Here is a 9,708-nt window from a genome sequence, read left to right as displayed (position 1 = left end):
TACTAAACATACAGACTTTTTTTCTTGCCATTATTCTCTAAATAATACAATATAACAACTATTTACATAGTATTTACATTGTATTAGATATAAGTAATCTAGAGGTGATTTAAATCAACCTTGTCCAACCTGTGGCCTACCCTCCAAAACAAATTTGTAAACTTTCTTAAAACATGAGATTTTTTTTTTTTTGCGATTTTTTAAAGCTCATCAGCTATCTTTAGTGTTATTGTATTTTATGGGTGACCCAAGACAATTCTTCTTCCATTGTGGCTGAGAAAAACCAAAAGATTGGACACCCCTGATTTAAAGCATGTGGAGGATGTGTGTAGGTTATATGCAAATACTACAATTTCTGTTGCCTAGGCTGGAGTGCAGTGGCACAATGATGGCTCACTGCAGCCTTGAAATCCTGGGCTCCAGTGATCCTCCTGCAAAACTGCAGTTTGCCACTGGTGGGTGGCTCAGGATTCAAGGCCAGCCCCCAGCCCCAGTCCTACAAACCTTCACTGTGGACTTGGCCTGATGGCACTCATCACACCCACACCCCCCTGGGAGTGCTGAGGCCCAGCCCTGGCTACCACACTCGCTGTCTCCTTGCTCCCCCTAGCCAGAGGGAGGCCCCGCACCTCGTGGCCGCTTTGGGTGTTGGGGGCCCCAAGTGCCTGGGGGACGTGTGTTCAGGCAGTAATGGTGCACCCGAGGCCTCAGCCTGCTGAGTCACATCTGCGCCCCCATTTCTCAAGAAGGCTGGCAGCTACAATTCAGGTGAAGTCAGCAGGCCCATCTGCACCTGATCAGCAACGCTGGCCCAACAGGCTCCAAATGCCTGGGTTTGCGGTGCTAAACCTGAAGGTCTTACCCTGCAGATACAGAAGGCGGCGCGGTGGGTCACAGCTGGCAGAACTCCAGGCTGCTCTAACAGGTCAGCGCTCTGCCCTGGCACCACACCAGACGGCTGCCAACCACCTGGGTTTCTGCTCTGCCACACTGAAGAACATTTCTCCAGGGGACACAAAAGCTTAGCATTCTCTACTGAGGTTTTCTCTTTTAGTTTAACATTGAGGTGTGCGATTCATCCAGAGTGCATATTTCTGTGCACCGTGAGCTGGTGCCCGCAGTTTGCTGGCCTGGGGCCGGGTAGGCAGGCATGGACCAGGTGTCTAGCCCTTGTGGAGGAAGCTTTGGCAGCTCACTGACCAGGCAGTGGGTGCCCAAACTGGGTCCCTCTCCCTGCTCGCCACTCCCCCGTTTCCCCTCCCAGGGTCCTCACTGGTCTGCCGCACCCTCTTAGAGCTACTTACCTTTCCTCCTGCTGCTTGCCCATTGCCTTCACAGAGCACGTTGCATGCGCAAACCTGGGGCTCTGACTCCAGCCACCCTGGGACCCAGCAGGGGTAGGTGGCCATTCTCCATAGTCTGTACCCTACTCTTTCATCCCCCGAGGTTAATAATGATAATAGTTATTGTTGCTGTTGTTCATCACTATTGTAATGATTACCATTATTATTTGTCATTGTTATAAAAACACTAAATGAAGTTTTTCCATCCACAAAGGGTTTCGCCATGTTGGCCAGGATGGTCTCAATCTCTTGACCTCGTGATCTGCCCGCCTCTACCTCCCAAAGTGCTGGGATTACAGATGGCCACCACCACTCCTGGCTAATTTTTGTGTTTTTAGTAGAGATGGGGTTTCACCATATTAGTCAGGCTTGTCTTGAACTCCTGACCTGGTGATCTGCCTGGCTCGGCCCCCCAAAGTGCTGGGATTACAGGCGTGAGCCACCACACCCAGTTGAAAGGTCCTGTTAAGAGGATGAAAACAAAGTATAGATCAGAAGAAAATATTTGCAAACCACATATTCTACAACAATGTGTAAAAAATATTACAAAAATTATCTGGGCATGGCGGCATGCACCTGTAGTCCCAGCTGCTTGGGAGGCTGAGGCAGGAGAATCACTTGAACCTGGGAGGCGGAGGTTGCGCTGAGCCGAGATTGTGCCACTGCACTCCAGCCTGGGCAACAGAGTGAGACTCCATCTCAGAAAAAAAAAACAAAAAAAAAACAGAGGACCTTTCACAGAGCCTGGGTTTTTAATTTTGATGACTTCCAATTTATCCCTCTCTCTTTATGAACCATACTTTTGATGTCAAGTACAAAATCTCCTTTTTTAGTCTAGATCCCATTATTCTCTAAGAATTATTTTTCCCTGAAGTTTTATAGTTTTACATTTTACATTGAAATGTGTGATCCATTTGGAGTTAATGTTTGTATGAGGTGTGAGGGTAAAACCCCCACAATTTATCCATTTAGAAAGGTGAGGAGACTTTATTTCTCATAAGAATTACAGCCTACAAGGTGGCCGTCCCAGCCAAGGGACCAGAAAACCAGAAAGAGGCACTTTGAAGGAGGAGGGGTTGGGGTTGGAGCTTTATGCTGAGCAGGTTGGCTAAACATACATATTCAACAGGTTATAGGAGGAGCTATGAATATTCATGAAGGTGGTGCTGATACATGCATATTGAACAGACATGCATGTAGCATATGACCCATGTTCACTTTGGGGTGGAGACTTAACATTTAAATGTATTACAATTAGGTCCTATATGTCAACAGGTCTTTTCAGGGCATGAAGGCACACAAGTGTGCAGCCTCTGTAAACCAGCCAGAGACGCTCCATGGTTGGTGGTGTTATCAGGAAGTTATGGCTGGTAGAGCAGGGGTTCAGTAAGTCAGTAGGTGGTGGAGCTGGACATTGTTTTAATCTTGTCCATCTCGACGCAAGTGGTTGTTTAGCTGCTAGAGTAAAAGAAAAGCCTTGTGGCCCTTAGAACACAGTTTATTCTCTAGGCGTAGGGTTAGTGACTTCACCCTTGCCTGGCATGGCCTTAAGTCCTGTTTATAATTTGGTGTTTTATTGCCACAGAGTCTGTTCTGTCAGTCTTCTGATCTCTATGTTAACATTAATGCTGGTCTAAACCCCAAAAGGCAGGGGGTATAATGAGGTGTGCCTGACCTCCCACCCCATTATGACTAGAACTAAATTTTAAAGATTTTCCTGAGGTCCCCTTGGCCAAGACGGGGTCCATTCATTTGGTGGGGGCTTAGGATTTTAAAGTTGACAGTGTCTAGGTCAAGGGTTTTGGTTTGCCTGCTTGTTTGCTGTGCCTGTGATGTGCAATTGCCCGACTCCCATTTGATGGAAAGGCCACTTTTCCTCCCATGAGTTGCTTTCGCATGCTTGTCAAAAACCAGCTGGGTGCATTTGTTTTCTATCTTTTTTCTGTTCTGTAGATCATCTCCCTCTGTCCATACCACACGGTCTTTACTAGCTATTTAATGTGTTGAAATAGGGGTAACTCAATTCTTGTTTTAAATTCTTCATTTAATATTTCATCATCAACATTTATCTCATCTAAAACAAAACAAAACAAATTCACACAGTGTACGGTGTGGATGTACTGGAGTTTATTTAACCCAGCCCCTCTTAATGAATGGCTATCAACCCCTACACCAGTTTTTTTGTTATTATAGTAAATAATGCTGAAATCTTTTCAAACGATTTTTAAAGTTTATTTTTAATTGACAAATCATAATTGTATATATTTATGGGATACAATGTGATGTTTCGATATATGTATACATTGGTGGGACAATTACTTTAAGCTAATTAAGATATCCATCACCAACTCATCTATTTTTTGTGGTAAGAATATTTAAAATCTTCTATTTTAGGAATTTTGACATATATAATGCATTAACTACAGTCACCGTGTCATGTGGATCACTAAAACGTATTCCTCTTGTCTAACTGAATCCTTGTACCCGTTGACCAACGTCTCCCCGCTCCTGCCCTTCCCCCGGCCTCAGGTAGCCACCATTCTACTCTCCGTTTCTATGAGTTCAGCTATTTTCAGATTCCACGTACAGGAGAGACCAAGTGGTATTTGTGTCTGTGCCTGGCTTACTTTGCTTAGTACAATGGCCTTCACGTTCATCCATGTTGTCGCCAATGGCAGGATTTCCTTTTATTCAAAGGCGGGATAGTACCGCATGGTGTACATGCACCGCATTTTCTTTATTTGTTCACCCACTGGTAGATGCTTAGGTTGCTTCTGTATCTTGGCTACTGTGAATGAAATCAATATTCTTATCACCCGCGTATTTGCAGAATTGATCTCCACAGTCATTTGTTATCTTTGGACTTTGCTTGTGTATTTTGTTCAAACGTTATGTTGTCAAGCTGATCAATCATTTCCTTGATGGCTTCTGGGTTTATTTTGTGGTTTAGAAAGGCTTCCCCACTTCCAAAAGACAGAATAAAAGCGATTCACCCACGTTCTCCCTTTCACAGTTTCAACTTCAGGGTCTCTCCCGCCTCAAAACTTTCGAATACGCTGGGAGCCCGGGACCCCGCTGCGCTGGGAAGATGAGGCAGGGCGCCGGTCCCGGGGGGGTCTCCGGAAACGTTCCCGGTTAGCGGAGAAGATCGCCCATCCCGGAGCCGCGTGGGCGGTCTGTCCTAGCCGGTAGCAGTCTCTCGGAGCCTAACGGTGGTTAGGAAAAATTTTCAAGTCCCCTTCGGCTGCGGGGTCGCACCATTCTAGGCCGTGCCAACTGAGAGCTCCTCTGTCCGCCCCCGGCTGAGAAACGCGATACCAGGTAGCCCGGGACTTGGAGAGGCCTCTACCGCCAGCTATGCCGATCCGATCCGCGGCTGCTCGCACCGGCTGTCGGGCGCCACCTGGCTGCACTGTTTAGGTTTTCTCTCCTGCGCTCTGGAGAAGCCGGCAAGAAAGGGGATTTGGCCACAGAGTGCTGTGCAGAGTTCAGGCGACTGGCAGCACTGGCAGGATGAGCCCAGCTTTGCCCGGTGTACTCTTCGTCCTTTCGTCGGAGATTAAACCTGCAGGTCAGCGTTGGAGGCGCGCTCTTAAACTCGGAGTGCTGTGGCCTGAGCTGATCAACTAGTGCACGCAGGAATCGATGGGCCTTCCGAGAGTATGAATGGGGGATGGGGTACCCCGCCCGGACGCCGACTGGTTTGGGGCCTTGTCCTCAGGCCTTCCATTACACCCATTATCTCTGAGCCCCGCCCCGGAGGTGAGGACCGGCCCGCCTGTTCCAGGAGGACTGCAAAGGGTAACATGGGACCGTCCGTGGCCACGCGTGGGTCGTGATCATCCGATTTGAGCTTTACACCTTTTTCGGAGTCTTGTCTCGGAGGTGGAGACTGGCTTGGGCAGTACGAGAAAAACGGGGAAGGCGCAGTGGATTTAGCTGCGGCCTGCATAATGAGATATTGTGTTTGGACTTTGAGGCCCTACCCTCCCCACCGGGGAAGAGCCTGCAGCCTCTGGCTCCGAGATAGAGGGGTGACCAGATGTCCGACGGATGATCTTTGTTAGAGTTGCTGGGTCGATCAGCCTTTTCTGCAGTTTTGATGTGTCCTCAGAAAGTTGATCAGATCGACCAGCAGCCCAACCCAGCAGATGGGCAACTAGAATTTGGGAGAGGGGAAGGGAGCAAGGGAAGGGGAGATGGGCGTGGGGGGAGGCCTGTGGGGAGGTGAGGAGGGAAGGGTAGGGGCAGGGGGATGGGGGAACCTGAGGTTTATATAGCAATAGTAATTGTTATAAGCAAGTATTATAAACAAATAATAATTTATTTACATTTAAAAACTATATGAATATAAATAATATAAATTTATAGAATCATAAGTATAAATTATACTTTATAAATACTAAATCTACATAAATAGTGATTAGATATAAACAGTTATAGTTCTGAAGAGGACGCAGGAGGGGTTTTCGGTCCGCAGAAATTTCTAAATGCCCCTGGGGAGGCTGAGGCAGGCCCACTTCGGTGAATTTTGAAGTCCACTCTGGGTGGGGATCTGGCCCGGGAGGCGCTGGGGAGTCTGTCCCCAGCCCGGCAGCTGTCCCTGGCCCCGGGCGCTTCCCCCCCAATTTTCCAAGGCTTCTTTTGGCTGCCAGGGATCTCACGGTTCCACTCATGCCTGCCAGGGAGCCCCGAGGTGGGAATGCGAACCGAGGTGGACCCGGACGAGGCCTGGCGTCCTGCCGGCCGGCGGGCTGGCGATCCAGATCCCTCCGGCTGGCTTTCAGGCTGGTTGTCTGGCGACACCTGGCGGCCGCCTTTATATATAGAAGCCTCAAGCACCTGTTCCTTTCTGTAACTCAGGACGCTATCTAAGCTTCAATTATCTGGCCCTTCTCGTGGTCTATACTTTGTGGGATTCCTGTGCATACAGACGTAATTAAAATTGTTTTTCTCCTATTAGCCTGTCATGTCAATTTAATTCCTAGCCCAGCCAAAGAACCTAGAAGGGGAAGGGGAAGCCATTTTTCCCTCCACTACCTGCTTTTCAAGATCCCACTTTCTTGGAACCACTTCAGAGTTAGCCCTCTGTAAATACTTGTCAGTACTCATCTTTTCAATGTTTTCACCTGACATTCCCTCTTTATTTCACTCCTATGTCTCCCAGCAAGTTGCTCAAGAAACTCTCCCTTGCTATGGACACTGCTGACTTCTGTAAAATACGTTTACAGGAGGCCATTGATTTGGACTGAGTTTCTGCACTAGGCCCAACAGGCTGAGATGGAGCAGGGACCCCTATTAGAGGCCTGCTGGGCCTCCTCCAAGTGTGGAAACAAAAGAAAATCTTGATTTCCTTCAAGGGAAATTGCAGGCACCTAGCTGGCCTTGAGAAGTAGATGAGCCACCTGATAAGCAAGAGGGAATCATAGCTTCAAGTAATAACCACTCAAGTAAGTCAGAGCCACAAGGTGTTTGGTCCCCTATTGAAACTAAAGATCACATCTTAGCATATGTCCCTAAATTGTTTTTCGGCAGACCCACCTCAGATGGAAAATACTGACCATCATCACAGAGACCTCAGATGACAGGGGAGCTGAGGGCTGCGCTCTGACGGCTGCTCTTTGTTCTAAATTTCTTTCTCATGGGCCTGGAGAGAGTCATGCCCATAAGCCAGACCTTAACATTGCTTTCTGCTGACCCCAAGTTTTTAGAGAAAGCCTGGCTTCCTTAACCAATTGCAATCAAAGAATCCTGAAGCCACCTATGACCTGCAAGCCCCTTGCTTCAAGAGCTTCCACCTTTTTGGGCCAAACCAAGGTATACCCTCTGTATTGATTTATGGTTTCCCTGTAACTTCTGCTTTCCTGAAATGTTCCCCTGCCTTTAAAATCCCTTGCTTGTAAACCATCCAGGAGATTGGGTCTGAAGCGTAAGCTGCCCCATTTTCCTTGCTTGGTGTCCTGCAAGTTAACACCTTCCTTTCTCCTGCTGCAAACCTCAGTGTGTGTGTTTGGTTTTACCGCACGGGGCAAGCCGACCCAGGTTGAGTTCAGTAACAAGATTAGACTGGAATGGAGTTCCTCGTGCGAAAGTTCCATCTTTCCAAACCAAAACTAAGTTGTTGATCTGACCTTCTGAGAAGTCAGGACACAGAGAGATAAAAGGCAAATCCCCAACAGGCCAGGTTTAGCCAGCATGATAAGCAGTCCCTCCTGTCTGCTTTAATGTTTACAAGGAAAGTAACTTTGCAACCAATCCGTGTTTTGTTCTCTGTTTCTGCTTCAGCCTTTTCTATCCATAAAGCCCATCTCCCCCACTCTGCTGGGAGGAACGCTCAGTCTGTTTTATGGAATGAAGTGTTGCCTGATTCTAGAATAGGAAATAAAGTCAATTAGGATATTTAAACTAAATCTGTTGTGCTTTTGTCTTTTGACAGTTCTATGATGGAAAATCTAATGGCCACTTTCCATTTACCACGTCCAAGGAGCAGTCCAGGTAAGTGGCTCCCTTTTGTTTCCATCTTGCTCCTGGCTTCTGATGCTGATGTTTCTCCTTCTGGAACGTCCTGCCTTTCTGGATGCTCCTCCCCAATTTTTGCCAGTGCGCTCACAACCCCTGCTTGGGATTTAAAATCTGAAGTGCGTCATAACTCACCCCTGGACTCTGTTATTCTTTTATTGGTATGCTGGAAAAAAAGAACCCCAAGCCCTCCAGGTGAACAAATTGATTTTTAATGCATTAATTATTAACTCTATTCTTACAACCTCCAGATTTTATCTCCACTCAGAATTATATGTACAGCTGCCTAGCTGATTTCCAGACTGAAATGCTTCTTTGACATTACATATTAAAACTGATCCCGCTCTATAGTCTAGGTCGTCTTCCTTGACTTGGCTGTGACCCAGACTTACTGTCTAAATAAATGGTGTGACGGCTCACCTAGGGACCCCATTCCAGACTCTAGAAGAGTTTCTTCAGCCTGTATCCCCCCAAGTCATAAACAGTCCATTACTGAGTCCTATTCATTCTTCCTATGTATCTCTCCAAAGCCTTCCCTCCATTTCCACAATGACCCCAACTGTTTCACCATTTGCTCCTCGAAGAACATCTGGATTTGTTTCTGGCTTTTGGCTATGAGGAATAAGCCTGCTGAGAATATTCAGCTCCAGGATTTTGTATGAATGTAAGTGCTTTAGGGGTGGGGCGGGACCCTGCAGGCCATCCCTCGGTTGGATGATTCTCTACAGGGACCCAGAGAACTCCACCAAGCTGACCTAAGCCCCCGAAAGTCAAACAGATACTGCGTGGCCCAATGCCTGCACCATAGCTCACTTGTTGGAATAAACTGCCCAAGAAAAAAGGGGGTACATGTTACATTATCAGAGGCATCCTTGGTGGATCCTGGAGACGTGGACAGTACCTGTAGTCATGAAGCTGACAACTGGAAGAAGCCCGTCTGGTTCAACCCCTGTCTGGCATATTCCTTCCTTCTCCATCCTCACTTTCTACCCCTCACAGGGACAGATAATTTACAGCTTACCGAGCCAGGCCACTGCACTTTTGGACAACTCTACTAAATGGATTTTCCTCATGCCATTGCATAACTGCTGCCTGCCACCAGAGCCTTAGAAATGTATGGTTTTCCATCAAGCACTCATGGAACATGTCACTGTGGGCACTTCTAGGGGGGTTCATGATGGATCCTCCAAGATCAACTAAATATAAAACAAGATCCCAGGTAACAGAACCATTTCAGCTGTTAAATAAAATCATCTGTGTTAACCTAGTTTAATTATGGGGGACATCTCTCCCAAAGTGTGTATGTGTGAGACCCTGTCTCACTCTGTCATCTAGGCTGGAGTGCAGTGGTGCCATCACAGCTCACTGCAGCCTCAACCTCCCAGGCTCAAGCAATCCTCCCACCTCAGCTTCCTGAGTAGCTGGGACTATAGATGAATGCCACTATGCCCAGCTAATTTTTAAAAAACTTTTTGCAGAGGCAGGGTTTCGCCATGTTGCTCAGGCTGGTCTCCAACTCCAGGGCTCAAGCAATTTGCCTGCCTTGGCCTCCCAAGGTATTGAAATTACAGCATGAGCCACTGTGCCTCCAACATAATAATTTTTTGTTTAAAGAATAGTTGGTATTTGTGGGCCAGGTATCGTGGCTCATATCTGTAATCCCAGCACTTTGGGAGGCAAAGACAGGTGGATCACTTCAGGTCAGGAGTTCAAGACCAGCATGGCCAACATGGTGAAACCCTGTCTCTACTGAAAGTACAAAAATTAGCCAGGTGTGGCGTGCACGTGTAGTCCCAGCTAATCGGGAGGCTGAGGCAAGCAGATTGCTTGAACCCAGGAGTCAGAA

The 9,708-nt window shown here is 47.4% G+C and overlaps 1 long non-coding RNA gene across 1 annotated transcript; it reads left to right on the top strand.

Annotated features, from left to right (window-relative positions):
• The first annotated feature begins 6,605 nt into the window (after positions 1–6,605).
• LOC139361389 (uncharacterized) lies at positions 6,606–9,000 on the top strand. Its single transcript, XR_011618956.1, has 5 exons — positions 6,606–6,793; positions 6,879–7,160; positions 7,780–7,838; positions 8,393–8,526; positions 8,862–9,000. It is a non-coding gene; the product is annotated as an uncharacterized lncRNA (long non-coding RNA).
• Positions 9,001–9,708: the final 708 nt, after the last annotated feature.

Source organism: Macaca nemestrina, unplaced genomic scaffold (assembly GCF_043159975.1).
Source record: "Macaca nemestrina isolate mMacNem1 unplaced genomic scaffold, mMacNem.hap1 Scaffold_46, whole genome shotgun sequence".
Taxonomy (NCBI): domain Eukaryota; kingdom Metazoa; phylum Chordata; class Mammalia; order Primates; family Cercopithecidae; genus Macaca; species Macaca nemestrina.
The sequence above is the reverse complement of the archived record's forward strand: the minus strand, read 5'-3'. Positions and strand labels throughout refer to the sequence as shown.